This window comes from Erythranthe guttata, chromosome 9 (genome assembly GCF_056151865.1).
Source record: "Erythranthe guttata isolate IM_541 chromosome 9, IM_541, whole genome shotgun sequence".
NCBI classification, from domain to species: Eukaryota; Viridiplantae; Streptophyta; class Magnoliopsida; order Lamiales; family Phrymaceae; genus Erythranthe; species Erythranthe guttata.
Window position 1 is genome coordinate 12,369,511 of NC_142541.1, and position 15,490 is coordinate 12,385,000.

A 15,490-nucleotide genomic window follows, 5' to 3' on the forward strand; every position below is an offset into this window, starting at 1 on the left:
GACATCTTTACCCCCTATAGTGATTTTATTATCGTCTATATAGACGATATTCTTGTTTATTCTAAAGACATTGAAAATCATTTTAAACATCTGGATCTTTTCAAAAAGATTGTCATACAAAATGGTCTTGTCATTTCAAAACCGAAGATGGTTCTATTTCAAACAAGCATTAAATTTCTAGGTCATAACATTGAAAAGGGAAATAAATATTATTCCTATCCAAAGAAGCATTGAATTTGCATCAAAATTCCCTGATATTATTAATGATAAAACCCAGTTACAAAGATTCTTAGGAAGTCTGAATTATATTTCCCCTTATATTGAGAATCTCAATAAAGACTCTTCTATTCTTTATGATAGATTAAAGAAAAATCCTTTACCTTGGTCTGATAAACATACTGAGGCAATTAGGAAAATCAAAGAAAAGGTTAAAAATCTCCCCTGCTTAATGATTGCTAATCCCCAATGGGAAAAAATTATTGAAACCGATGCTTCTGATATTGGATTTGGAGGAATCCTCAAACAAATTAATCCCCAAAATAAACAAGAATATCTTGTTAGATTTTACTCTGGTAAATGGAATAATGCACAAAAGAATTATTCTACTGTTGCAAAAGAAATTCTTGCCATTGTCAGAAGTGTTCTTAAATTTCAGGATGATTTATATAATCAGAAATTTATTATTAAAACAGATTGTCAGTCTGCAAGATTCATGTTTATAAAAGATTGTAAACATGATATATCAAAACAAATGTTTGCCAGATGGCAAGCTCATTTAGCACCTTTCGATTTTCAAATTATTTATAAACGAGGGGAAGAAAATCATCTTCCTGACTTCTTAACTCGTGAATACCTGACATGTCTACATCTTCAGGAATGAGTACACCTGGACGTGGTTATCTTTCCTCTTATAGAGGAAGAGGTGGTAGGGGAAAACCCCCTAATCTAAATTACGATGGAAGAAATGATACCTCCAACACTATACTTCAGCATGGGAAAAAGAAGCTTATAGCTCAAAGCTTTTCTGGAAGTAATACTTCTAGTAATCCAAAAGATCCACTTCATGATGAGTTTCAAGAATTCTTGAAACAAAAACAGCAGAAAGAAGGTAATATCCCTGAGTCAAGTTCACATGCATCGTATGCCAATATTGCAAAAGATGATGATGATTCACATCTTTACATTGAAAATCTTAATAAGGAAATCATTCTTCTCATAGAAGACAAGGACTCACAATAAGCAGATAACCCATGGATAATCATGGAAAGATATTTGAGTAATAACTCTTTGTCATATGGTTCATACAAACCAAGAGGATTCTATGAAAATATCCTCGTTCATATGAAGAGTGTTGAGATCAACCATTTTTCTTCAGGAAATGAAAAAGATAAAGGAAATTATAGTTTTTCCAAAATCATTATTAAAAAGATTATATCTTTTGAAGAATGGGGAATTTCTCCCTTAAATGAGAAAGAAATGTTCTCCCAAAATAATATGAATTTTAAATTCAACTATTTTGATTATATAGAAAGTTTTTATAAAACTTTTTACTTCGAAAACAAAAAACAAAGACATTCTTGGTTTATTAAGATATGTGAAAATATTTTCCACAAACCAATCCCTACTTGGTTTTTTTCTTGGTGGAGAATTTTTGGACCATCAACAAACATTTTGCCTGAAAAATTCAGCAGCCTTATGAAAGAATGGGTAGCCATTTCTCCCAGCATTCAAAATAAAGAAAAATATATTGAAGGGAAAACTTCCTGCATATTTTTTATTGAATTTGGTATTCCATGGATCTGGAAGTGGAAACCAACTTTTGGTTATACCAACTACGGTGCTCCATGCTTATGGAGAATTGGTATGTGTAAATTCTGGGAAAAGCTCATGCGCCTAGATACAGAAACAGGAGAGATATTTGGCTCCGAAACCATTGAAAAAATTAAAGAAAAAATCAACATTTACAGAAATGATCAAGAAAAACGAGAGGAAGATGAGAATACTAGTCCTTTCAAACTCTTTGCTCAGAAATATTCTGAGATCTATCCAAAGGAAAAAATCATTGATATTTTCCTCGAGCAAATGAAGAAGGATATATCTAAACAGATTAGAAGTTCAGAATCAGATGCTTCCATGAACTCCGATTCAAGTTTTACCAAATCAAATAATCCTATGCAAGAAGCGCAAGACCCGGAGGATGATATTGAAGACCTCCCAGACATTGATAATGCATTTGAAAAGTTTAAAGACTCTCTCTTGAAATGATGAAGGAGATGACAAAAAATAAAAGTATGTGAATTATTGTCCTTCATAATGGGCAAATTGCTAATCACCTTTTTGACTAATGGGTCATTTCTTTATTGTGGTTATTGTTCACCTTTTTGACTTCTAAGTCATTTGTTTGGTGAAATATCACCTTTAGTTTTATTTTCTATTTTGAAATCCGGGGTTTCATGTCCGTGATTTCTCTACTTATAGGCATGTTTTTCATTTTGGAAAGGCATTCAGTTTTCTGCCTTTTCTCCTCTCTCCCAAACCACTCTTTTGTAAAAACCTTGTGTTTTATAAATAAAAGCTTGCTGCTGGTTTCCTTTATCCTTGTAAGTATTTTAATTTTCTGTATTTAAATTTTGTTATTACTTTATTTTCAGTTTTTGCCGCCTACATGGTCGGCTAGATTGTATATGTGCTAGATCATGGCTTGACTAAATATAGTTTCTGCTAACATGGTAATAATGTCATTTTAAATTCAAAAATTTTAAGTCGTGTTGAAGCTTGAATGAATCAGTTTGGTTAAATATACTTCGTGCCCTTTGTCTTTTTTGCCATCATGTCCAGGAGTGACGCAGGCGTTGTTGGGACTTTTCTGGGTTTTTCTTGTATATTTAAGCATCTGATTTGCTTTCATTGCTTTTGACAAAATTTTTAATTTCTGGGTTACAAGAAAAACCCAGAAAAGTCCCAACAACGCCTGCGTCGCTCCTAGACATGATGGCAATAAGGACAAAGGGCACGAAGTATATTTAACCAAACTGATTCATTCAAGCTTCAACACGACTTAAAATTTATGGAAAAAATGACATTATTACCATGTTAGCAGAAACTATATTTAGTCAAGCCATGATCTAGCACATATACAATCTAGCCGACCATGTAGGTGGCAAAAACTGAAAATAAAGTAATAACAAAATTTAAATACAGAAAATTAAATACTTACAAGGATAAAGAAGACCAGCAGCAAGCTTTTATTTATAAAACACAAGGTTTTTACAAAAGAGTGGTTTTGGAGAGAGGAGAAAAGGCAGAAAAATTGAATGCCTTTCCAAAATGAAAAACATGCCTATAAGTAGAGAAATCACGGACATGAAACCCCGGATTTCAAAATAGAAAATAAAACTAAAGGTGATATTTCACCAAACAAATGACTTAGAAGTCAAAAATGTGAACAATAACCACAACAAAGAAATGACACATTAGTCAAAAAGGTGATTAGCAATTTGCCCATTATGAAGGACAATAATTCACAAACTTTTACTTTTTTTGTCGTCTCCTTCATTACTTCAAGAGAGAGTCTTTAAACTTTTCAAATGCATTATCGTCTGGGAGGTCTTCAATATCATCATCAATATCATCCTCCGGGTCTTGCGCTTCTTGCATAGGATTATTTGATTTGGTAAAACTTGAATCGGAGTTCATGGAAGCATCTGATTCTGAACTTCTAATCTGTTTAGATATATCCTTCTTCATTTGCTCGAGCAAAATATCAATGATTTTTTCCTTTGGATAGATCTCAGAATATTTCTGAGCAAAGAGTTTGAAAGGACTAGTATTCTCATCTTCCTCTCGTTTTTCTTGATCATTTCTGTAAATGTTGATTTTTTCTTTAATTTTTTCAATGGTTTCGGAGCCAAATATCTCTCCTGTTTCTGTATCTAGGCGCATGAGTCTTTCCCAGAATTTACACATACCAATTCTCCATAGGCATGGAGCACCGTAGTTGGTATAACCAAAAGTTGGTTTCCACTTCCAGATCCATGGAATACCAAATTCAATAAAAAATATGCAGGAAGTTTTCCCTTCAATATATTTTTCTTTATTTTGAATGCTGGGAGAAATGGCTACCCATTCTTTCATAAGGCTGCTGAATTTTTCAGGCAAAATGTTTGTTGATGGTCCAAAAATTCTCCACCAAGAAAAAAACCAAGTAGGGATTGGTTTGTGGAAAATATTTTCACATATCTTAATAAACCAAGAATGTCTTTGTTTTTTGTTTTCAAAGTAAAAGAGTTTTATAAAAACTTTCTATATAATCAAAATAGTTGAATTTAAAATTCATATTATTTTGGGAGAACATTTCTTTCTCATTTAAGGGAGAAATTCCCCATTCTTCAAAAGATATAATCTTTTTAATAATGATTTTGGAAAAACTATAATTTCCTTTATCTTTTTCATTTCCTGAAGAAAAATGGTTGATCTCAACACTCTTCGTATGAACGAGGATATTTTCATAGAATCCTCTTGGTTTGTATGAACCATATGACAAAGAGTTATTACTCAAATATCTTTCCATGATTATCCATGGGTTATCTGCCCATTGTGAGTCCTTGTCTTCTATGAGAAGAATGATTTCTTTATTAAGATTTTCAATGTAAAGATGTGAATCATCATCATCTTTTGCAATATTGGCATACGATGCATGTGAACTTGACTCAGGGATATTACCTTCTTTCTGCTGTTTTTGTTTCAAGAATTCTTGAAACTCATCATGAAGTGGATCTTTTGGATTACTAGAAGTATTACTTCCAGAAAAGCTTTGAGCTATAAGCTTCTTTTTCCCATGCTGAAGTATAGTGTTGGAGGTATCATTTCTTCCATCGTAATTTAGATTAGGGGGTTTTCCCCTACCACCTCTTCCTCTATAAGAGGAAAGATAACCACGTCCAGGTGTACTCATTCCTGAAGATTTAGACATGTCAGGTATTCACGAGTTAAGAAGTCAGGAAGATGATTTTCTTCCCCTCGTTTATAAATAATTTGAAAATCGAAAGGTGCTAAATGAGCTTGCCATCTGGCAAACATTTGTTTCGATACATCATGTTTAAAATCTTTTATAAACATGAATCTTGCAGACTGACAATCTGTTTTAATAATAAATTTCTGATTATATAAATCATCCTGAAATTTAAGAACACTTCTAACAATGGCAAGAATTTCTTTTGCAACAGTAGAATAATTCTTTTGTGCATTATTCTATTTACCAGAATAAAATCTAACAAGATATTCTTGTTTATTTTGGGGATTAATTTGTTTGAGGATTCCTCCAAATCCAATATCAGAAGCATCGGTTTCAATATTTTTTTCCCATTGGGGATTAGCAATCATTAAGCAGGGGAGATTTTTAACCTTTTCTTTGATTTTCCTAATTGCCTCAGTATGTTTATCAGACCAAGGTAAAGGATTTTTCTTTAATCTATCATAAAGAATAGAAGAGTCTTTATTAAGATTCTCAATATAAGGGGAAATATAATTCAGACTTCCTAAGAATCTTTGTAACTAGGTTTTATCAGTAATAATATCAGGGAATTTTGATGCAAATTCAATGCTTCTTTGGATAGGAATAATATTTCCCTTTTCAATGTTATGACCGAGAAATTTAATGCTTGTTTGAAAAAGAACCATCTTAGGTTTTGAAATGACAAGACCATTTTGTATGACAATCTTTTTGAAAAGATCCAGATGTTTAAAATGATTTTCAATGTCTTTAGAATAGACAAGAATATCGTCTATATAGACGATAATAAAATCACTATAGGGGGTAAAAATGTCATTCATAATTTGTTGAAATTCTGAAGGGGCATTTTTTAATCCAAAAGGCATAACATTCCACTCATAATGTCCAATAGGAACATTAAAAGCGGTCTTATATCTGTCAGATTTATCAATCTGTATTTGCCAAAATCCAGATTTTAAATCAAACTTAGAGAAAATTAGAGCATGGACAAGCCTGTCCAGAAGATCCTTTTTATTAGGGATGGGATGTCTAATCCATTTTAAAACCTTATTAAGGGGTTTATAATTAATAACAAGTCTAGGAACCCCTCTTTCTTGTTCAGAATGTTTATTAACATAGAAAGCAGTACAAGACCATGAGGACTGAGAGGGAGAAATAAGTTTTTTGTCAAGAAGGGATTTTATCTCCTTTTTACATAACTCCAAATATTCAGAATTCATTTGACAAGGTCTAGCCTTGGTGGGAATATTTTCTTCTTTAAAATTTTCTTCGTAGGGAAGGGAAACAATATGTTTCTTTCTTTCCCAAAAAGCATTTGGAAAGTCATTGCATATTTCAACAGAGAAATTATTATGGATAATTTTAATCTTATCCTGTAATTTGGGATTTTTAAGTTTTTCATCAATAGATAAAAAACTAATTTCTTCTTTTAAAGAATTAATATGAAATTCTTTTCTGTCAATATGCTCTTGTAGTTCATTTAGAACTCTTTGTATAGGTTTTGTTATAAACTCAAAAACTATAGGTTTTCCTTCAAAAGTACCTGTGAGACCTTTTGAATTAACAGAGGTCAAAGGATATATCTGATGTAAAAATGGGAGACCAAGAATGAGTTGGCTAGAAATGTCTTTGGCTAAAAGAAAGCTGGAAGGAATACAATTTTTATCCTTACAAATATAGACTTTAGGAAGTTTATAATTTAAGTTTAGAGGTTTTCCACCAGCATGTGACAGGGAATGAGAAGTTTTATGAAAATATTTTGTAGGGATAAGACCTTCTTGTATAACATTCAAATCAACACCACTATCAATCATAGCAATAAATTCTCTTTTATATGTATTATCAATAAGAAGGATAATTCTCGTATACCATTTCTGGGATATAATCATAGTAATTGTGGAAAGATGATTTTTTTCTAAGGATATTTCCTCAAATTTTTTCTGGATAATATTTTTTCCTTTTTCAATGTCAGAGATACGATTATTAATAAGAGAATTTTCTCTTTTGAGTACTTTAATATCGTTTTTCAAATTATCAATTTCATATGATAAATCTTGTATAGTAACAGTATTATGATTACTATATTTATTTTTCAAAAGCTTATTAACTTCTGCCATGGAATAAGATAGATTTGAAGGAGCATAATTTTCTTCTGCTTCTTTAGAAGTAGAAGGTATATCTTCCATCTGATCAATAATACTTGTTCTTAAATTTGGATCTTTTATTCTTTTTAGGAATTCTAAAATATTGTTATCAGTGAGGACATTTATATTTAAATCTTTAAATTGTGACATGAGTTTATAAAATTCATCATTATTATCATTGGTGTTATTAATATGATTAATACAAGATTTTCCTTGTTTACAATTTTCACATTCTTCCTCTGAGAAGATGGAGTCATTGTCCATTTTTTTATTAGAGCTTTCGGAAGAATCAGATTTATAGTCTGTTTCGGGATTATCTTCTGACTCAGAATTATAAAATATAATATTATAAATTTCTTCTTTTATGTCATCATTGATATCAAGATTTTTTTATTTTTTCTTTGGCCCAGCATTGATTAGCATAATGGCCTGGTTTGCCACATTTGTGACATATTAAAGAAGAGTTTCTTTTAGAATTTTTATTCCTTTTAAAAGGATATCTTTCTCTTTCTTTGTTTTTATATTCTTTTCTTTTCTTAAATTTAAATTTTGTTTAGGATCTCTTTCTCTCTTTTGGAAAGAGAATTCCTTATTATTTACTTTTGGTATATCCATACCAAATTGGTTGCAAAATTGACGAAGTTGTCTTTTTTCAAGACGATTTTGAGTCTTAATTTGTTGATTTAATTTAAAATCATTACAAAGTGATAATCCTTCTTGAATACATATGCTTATGAGATTTCCATATGTATATGTATCATAGAGGATAGATAAATTATCTTTTCTAAGAATTTTCTTAATTCTTTCAGCGAAAAGACTTGGTAGGCCATCAATGAACTTTGCTTTCCAATGACCAGAATTACATTCTGGTAACTCAAAGATTCTAGAAAGAAAAGTATCTTTATACCATCTAAATTCAGTTAGAGTTTTACATCTTAGATTACTAAGAAGGGTACGTATAGTATCACTATTATCAGTATATCTACCTGTAAAATGTTCAATCATAGTAGTTATCAGAGAATACACAGCATTTTCTACTTGACTACCATTTTCATTTTTAATGGATCCTAAAATATCATTTTTTTGGTTGAGACTTACATAATTATCCCACCATCCTTTAAGTTGGCCAGCAAAACCAGCTATAATCATTTTGGCAATATTTTTGTCAGTATTATTAGCAGTTTTGCAAACAGTACTATACATGATCATACGATGTGCAAGAGTAAAAATATGTTTTTCAGTATTTCCATCAACATTCCATTCATAAATACTTTTTCCATTGTAACTATTTGAAATAATATATTCTTGTTCTTCATGAAGAACATCCAAAGGAGTTGGTCTGTTATAATAATATTTATTATGAGTAGGCTTGTCAGCCCATTTTATTTTATTAATCTCATCAATATTATTCGTATCATCATCTAAAGCAGAAATGTTAAAGGCTTTAAATTTTTCTTCTATAAAATTTTCAAGTTGAGAAGGAGAGTTTTTAAATTTAAAGTCTCTGACTTCAGGAGGAGGCTGGATGGAAGAAGAAGCAATGGAACATAATATATAATTTCATTATGCTTTTCACGGAATTCATAAAAACTTTTAATAAAGTATTCAAACTCTTCTTTAGAGAAATTTTTGAAATACCATAATCTAAATTCATCCCATTTGGGATCATAAAATTCTTCATTGATCTGTGCTCTTGCACTAGATCCTTTAGCAAAATTGATTTTTGGGTTTAAATCCATAAATTATATTGTGAAATTCATGTCTGATAATGTATCAGTTTGTTTAATATTGTGAACAATATTATTTCTGTTTATTATAATTTCATCAATATGACTTTCTTTTTCAGATCTCATATCTTCCCTTAGACAAGTAGTAGAAGCTCTAGAAGTTTGTGGAATCTCCACATTATAGTCAAAAGGTGAAATGTATGAATGACTCGAACTAGATCTATGAAGAGAAGGCAAATATTTTTGCCGATTTTCAAATTGTATGTGTACAGATCCTTCATTAGTCTGAACAATATTTTGAAACCTATCATTTATTATAGGATTTCTAGGAATAGCTTGTTCAATAATCCAATTATCTGGAAAAACAATTTCTTCCCATTTGATAGATCTTCGAGTTGTAATCTTAGATTTATTGAAATTAGTTTCTATTAGAATAGTTTCATTGGAATTTTTATCAACTCTTTTACACATAGGATTTAACGTAAAAAAAAGGTTTATAATAAATTCTATAACAAATGCATATGACTTCTGTTCCTTGTATATAATTATATCCATGTGTTTTAACATTTAAAGTTAAAGCATCTAAGATGTTTACATCTGAAAGAGATAAAGAAAGATTAGGATAAACATCAAAGTAGACTGGGCCATGTGCCAGACTGGATTGTATAATTCCCATAAGGGATTGTTTCCAATTTAGATTCCTGCCATCTCTAAGAGTAGCAAGGAAACTTTCAGGTAATCCTTCAAGAGTTAATGGTCTGAAGGCAATTTGAACACATCCTATATGAAGAAATTTATGGAATTTAAAAGGAATTAAGTCACTTTTATTAAGTAGTCTTATAACCATTTCTTCATCATGAAGAGGAACTGATGATTCAGTTGTTTTAACAATTTGTCTAAGACCTATTTTTTCAAAGGTTCCTAATTTGTAAACCAATTTTGGTTCGATTTTAGGGATAGTCCACTTATTAAGTAGATCCAGGTTATCTGGGATGACGTAATCTTCAATTATACTGTTTTTAACAGTATTTTTCATTCCAAAAATATTCATAAGAATATTTTAATATATGTGCCAGATCAACAACTGTATTCTAAATATAATATTTACTCCCATGGCTCTGATACCATTTCTAGACCCAGAAATTAAAAAGTTTGTCAAAAGCAATGAAAGCAAATCAGTTGCTTAAATATACAAGAAAACCCCAGAAAAGTCCCAACAACGCCTGCGTCGCTCCTGGACATGATGGCAATAAGGACAAAGGGCACGAAGTATATTTAACCAAACTGATTCATTCAAGCTTCAACACGACTTAAAATTTATGGAAAAAATGACATTATTACCATGTTAGCAGAAACTATATTTAGTCAAGCCATGATCTAGCACATATACAATCTAGCCGACCATGTAGGTGGCAAAAACTGAAAATAAAGTAATAACAAACTTTAAATACAGAAAATTAAAATACTTACAAGGATAAAGAAGACCAGCAGCAAGCTTTTATTACTATTGCTATTGCTATTGTTATTGCTATTGCTATTGCAACTATTGCTATTGCTATTGCTATTATTATTATTATTATTATTATTATTATTATTATTATTATTATTATTATTATTATTATTATTATTATTATTATTATTATTATTATTATTATTATTATTATTATTATTATTTGTGACGCCCACTACCGAAATATACTGTAATTTTTTTTTTTCAATAAATGAATACTATGACTATTAATCAATACAACAACTTCAACTTCACTACTCAACATTAAAATCATATACAATTGGCAACCAAAGCTCACAACTAATCTCGTATACATAGTATTTGAAGTACAATCATTCTTAAACACAACACGAGATTAAACTCTCTAAAATCTTTGAATAACTTCTACTCCTAAGAGCCTTCAACATAATCGTCTACTAATGCACCTGACACTGGGAATAAGAAAGAAAATAAAGGAGGAGTAAGTCCAAATGGACTTAGTGAGGAGTACAAGGGAAAAACAGTCGAATCAAATAATAAGGATAATAAGAAAACAATGGACAAGTCGGATATGATATTGGAATTGGTCCATCTAGAGAAGGATCATTTGGTAAGGTACAAAGCCAAAGTATGAGAGCACAACAATCTGATAAGAATAAGCAATTCCCACGGTAACAGTTTTGGATATCAAATATGAGACCATGGAGATTCCCATGGTAACAATTTGTTCATGTACCTGTACCTGCCTTGTGACTCCCTTAGCCGTAACTACATTATAACACCGATGTGGGAATGACCCTGCTAATCGATCAATAGGCATGCCCAGGTGCATGCCGATCTATCCATCAGCACAATTAACCTCCAACTATGTCAATGGTCTAGATCCAATATGGGTACTATCGAAGAGACCATCCACCGTCGGCCCAATACCGCCCAGCAGTCTTTTTCGAACAGCCCCGGGCCCAACTGGTCAATTATCCTTAGGGCGTCCCCAAAGGAATCAATCATATATAGATATCGGATATGCTTTCGACTATCTCAATTTACAATTTGAATCGCAATAATGAATTCCACTTTGGAAAGAATCAATATCATAGTTCAATAAGTTTTGGGATTCCAGTAAGTGACTGATCAGGATAATCCCAATAGGATTCCAATAACAAGTGATAATAATTTGTGGTCACGAAATCACAAGTCAAGAAAGGTACGATCAATAGTTTCAATAAGAGAGTGACCACAATTCAAGATCGTATAACAATTGATGAAAATGGATCTCAATCAACAATAGTTTACGGTTAAAATTGAATCCGTAGTTGTATAGCTCGAAAGACAAGTGGTTTCAAAGGATCAATGAGAAGTCAAGATATGAACGATCCATCAATTCACAGTAGGTACGAAACGAATGATTTAATGGCTAAACACAATAATCCTAAATGGTCCAAGAGTCGGAAAAACAACGATTTATGTTCACTGAACCACTGTAGAAACAAATCAAATGATTCAATGAATCATAATAAAAGTGGTTCAACTAATAGTCAAGTCAAGATGTGAAACGATTTAATATTGATAGAGAATTATATTGAAACTTGTTAAATAATTCAAGGATCAATGAAGGAACTCGATTGAGTAGCCAAAGAATCAGGATGATAGATTATTGGAATAAGTCTCGAATCAAGATGAGAACTTATTTGAATGGTTCGAGGAAGAAGATACGAACCATCAAGATGATTCCGAATAAATCATTATTTTCAGCAATTCAAGAATCAGAATATAATACGATAGGCAACAAGTAAGATATATCACATTTAAGTGATCAAGGAGCAATAACGGATATCTTATTCTCAGTGTGCATTTTTTTTTCCAAGAAATAATATTGAAGAAATAGAGATCCTCACCTGAAGTCCAATGCAAGTGCTATAAAAACACCTTACTCACGAGTCATGCTCAAGTCTTGAATGAGAGCTTTAGTACGCTCGATACCTAAAAAATATTCATCACTTAACAAGATTTTAAATGCTAATATAACCGTATTATTCCACTATATCACATAGTCAATTTATTGAAACATTTATTAAGAATGTCTTGCTGCCACAGCTTATTCGAACAATCGTTAAGATCACCTTACTTATCCGAATAACCTAAACGATATATCAAATTAAAGATATCAACTTCATCTACAAGTTCACTTTAGAAACCAATCCCAAATTATTGACCTAACACAGCAGTAACAGCCCCGGAAAATGATTGCATGAAACTGCCAGGTTTTTAAACAAATGCATTCGCTGGCACTGTTTATTAAAAAAATTATAACAATTTGTAAAGTTATCCAAATTGTCCAAATAATACACCAAATTGAACCTGAAAATGTAATCTACAAGTTCTCAGAAGACACATAGCCTAAATTATTAGCTCAATATAACATAAACAGCCCCGTAAAACGAATACTCAAAACTGCCCTGTTTTTACAGATTTACTGTCACCTGATTCGGACCTCTAATCAGCTATAAAACATACTCCTAATTCGACACAATAGAACACTTACTTATATTTTTCGAGGTCCTCTACGAGTTTTGTTAAGGAATTATTCCCAAATTCTCACTCCCGTCCCTTCGATTTTGGCTCCGAAAGCAGGTGCGGCAGCAGATTTACTATTTCTCCGAATTTCGCCAACATAGCTGTCGGGTTAAATTTCAGTTATATATAATCATCCAAATTTGGGGAAAAGAGATATTCCGATAGTTTTCGAGCTGCTCTAGAACTTTTGAGAAGAAACAAATCCGAAATTCAAAGCCTAAGTACCTCAAATCGACTCCTAAAGTTCAGGGGCAGGCTGCACTTCTTGCCGTCTTCCGACCACCGGTGACCTCCGCCGGCGAAATACTTCACCATCGGGAAGCTGGCTTCTCAAGTTTCCCAACAGTACTTTCGGATCGTCAAGACTCCATTGATAAAACCTTCTTGCAGCCCTTTCTTTGAAGAATCAATTTGGGGCTTTCTTCTTTAATCTCTCAATTCTTCAACCCAAACCCAAACGTAAATACTCAAAACCCTCTCATAGAACTTGATTTTTCCAATAATTTCTGTGATTCCAGTCAAGAATCGATAGAGAGAGAGGAGAGAGCAGGCGAGAGAGATGATGAAAGAGTGAGGAACTATTTGAGTATATAAAGAAACGAAGAGATGAGAAACTCATCGATAAAGATGACAAAGAAGCCGATTCGTTTAACCATATACCCAATTCTTAAACTTAATTGCCAAGTTTATAAAGTTATTACTATACTTATCCCCCAACTTTATCTATTAACAACAAAGCAGCCCCCAATTCTCATTATAAAGTACGATAAACTCTTGTCTATATATATAACATAAGCATAAATTACGGGGTGTTACATTATTATTATTATTATTATTATTATTATTATTATTATTATTATTATTATTATTATTATTATTATTATTGTTGTTGTTGTTGTTGTTGTTGTTATTATTATTATTATTATTATTATTAATGAGATGGGAGAAAAAATGGAGGAGAGAGAAATAGGTTTTTTTTTTTTTTGATAACCACAAAGAATTTTATTCAATCGAAACCAAATCCGGAGGAAGAGATGGACCCTCCATCTTAACAATTACTGGGTAGCTCGCAAGAGCATGAGCTAACTTATTACACGAACGTTTCACAAAAGAAAACATGCAACTATGAAAAGACAGCATACAAGATCTAATATCTTCTACGAATGCACCAAATGATGTGAAAAGAGGATCCTCCTTTTGGACTGCCGTAATATCTTAGAGCGAATCTCCTTCGATAATAATGGATGGCCATCATTTCGCCGAGGCTTTGAGAATTGCTTTAAGCACAGCGTGTGCTTCGCCGTCCACCGGCCTTAATTTTCCGTGAATTGTTTCCACGCTCCACCAGAGAATGGAGCCCTACAGTCCCTCGCGACCAAAGATACCCTATAGAAATCCTTATCCCGCGGAAGCGCTCCATCACAATTGATCTTCACCACGCCGTTTGGGGGAGGGGTCCAGACCACCGTAGAAGGTTGCTGATAAGGTTCGAATGGGGTGCATTGTGCAAATCGGAAAACAGCAAGGTAAGTGTCGCACCATTTGACCACCTCATGGGCGTCGATCCGCTCTTCCCCATGAACGTCCTTGTTCATATTCTTCCACGCCTTCCAGCAAACCACCATGGCAAGAGTCAGTGTCTCCAAAGTAAGCTTCTTTCGCACAAAATCCAACCAATAGCTAAACGATGGGAGCTCATCGCCGATGGTTTCCAGCTTAAAAGGTGCTCCATGCCAGACGTGCTCCATTCCCCTACATTTGCAGAGCACATGCATGGTCGTTTCAGGTTGTTTTCCACAAAATTGACAAAAGGGATTAGCCGAAATATATCGTATGGTGAGCGTAGTTTGGGTAGGCAGTATATCCATGGTTGCCCGCCAAAGAAATATCTTGATCTTGGGGGGAATTTGTAGTTTTCAAATCAATTTCCAAAGGTGAGAGGAGGAGCTACAGCTTGACGTGTTCCCTTGGCCGCTATTTCCTCTCGGAAATGACAAGTGAACTAGGATATTGTAATAACAGGTTTTTACCGAAAATTGTCCGGATTGTGAATAGTGCCAAACCACCCTATCATTAGCATGCAAACTGCCAATTGGAATAGCTAAGATCCTTTGGCGGTCAATTGGCCAAAAAAATTCGTTAATCAGCTCAATATTCCACAAGCGAGACTCATAGTCAATAATGTCTAAAACTCTATTCGGAAAGGAAGAGTGCATTGGCCTCCGGGTGAGGACGTGGTAGTTCCCGTCATCCCAGAGCCACGGGTCTCCCCAAATTGAGGTGTCCAGCCCATTGCCAATTCGAACTCTAAGTCCCTGCCTTACGTGATGGCGAGCCTGTAGAAGACTTCTCCACGTTGCCGAGGGTCGAGCGCCAATGAAAGCCGTCCACAAATCACCAGATGGGAAGTACCTGGCTCGGAGGATCTGTGAAAGAAGAAGACCCGGATTCGTAAGGACTCGCCAGACTTGTTTCGCGAGCATTGCCAGGTTAAAACTGCGCAAATCCCGAAAACCCATACCTTCTTTGTCTTTAGGTTTACACA

The 15,490-nt window shown here is 33.0% G+C and overlaps 1 long non-coding RNA gene across 1 annotated transcript; it reads right to left on the reverse strand.

The window, feature by feature from the left end:
- Positions 1–12,052: 12,052 nt before the first annotated feature.
- Positions 12,053–13,397, reverse strand: LOC105954722 (uncharacterized). Its single transcript, XR_016033455.1, has 3 exons — positions 13,171–13,397; positions 12,914–13,046; positions 12,053–12,351 (listed from the first exon to the last, which is right to left on the reverse strand). It is a non-coding gene; the product is annotated as an uncharacterized LOC105954722 (long non-coding RNA).
- Between the last annotated feature and the right edge of the window lie 2,093 nt (positions 13,398–15,490).